Source organism: Anneissia japonica, unplaced genomic scaffold (assembly GCF_011630105.1).
Source record: "Anneissia japonica isolate Jap-2015-1 unplaced genomic scaffold, ASM1163010v1 scaffold694_len1028156_cov167, whole genome shotgun sequence".
NCBI lineage: Eukaryota > Metazoa > Echinodermata > Crinoidea > Comatulida > Comatulidae > Anneissia > Anneissia japonica.
In genome coordinates this window covers 526,700-527,143 of record NW_022727885.1, presented here as the reverse complement: position 1 = coordinate 527,143, position 444 = coordinate 526,700, and positions in this window count along the sequence as shown.

The window sequence follows — 444 nt, the reverse complement described above, 5'->3', positions numbered from 1 at the left end:
CATGTAGTGAGTACTCGATTTATTCAAAATACGCACTAGTCCGGATTTCAACTGTTTCCGGTCAGTGGCGTAACAAAGGGTCCGAAGGCCCCTGGGCAGGACCCCAGATCCTGGGGGCTAAGGGCCGCGAAGGGTCCCCGATGGGGGTCTAGGCGCTCTGACGTTTTTAGCGTTTTATGCCGTATTTTAATGCCTTTTTACATTTTTTACCTTTTATATGTATCGTTATTTGACCCCAAAAAAGCATACTTAATTTTAACGAAGATATCACTAATATATAAACATGTTACAATAAATAACAAACAAAACGAGCCACTTAAAATCCATAATTATGTATGGACAAATACATATGTACTCATGTGTTAATGCTTCTGCTCATGGTTTAATTTCTTGTTTCACGTGGTTGTTGGTCGTGATCTTTTTTTTTTAAATGATGTTTAATGT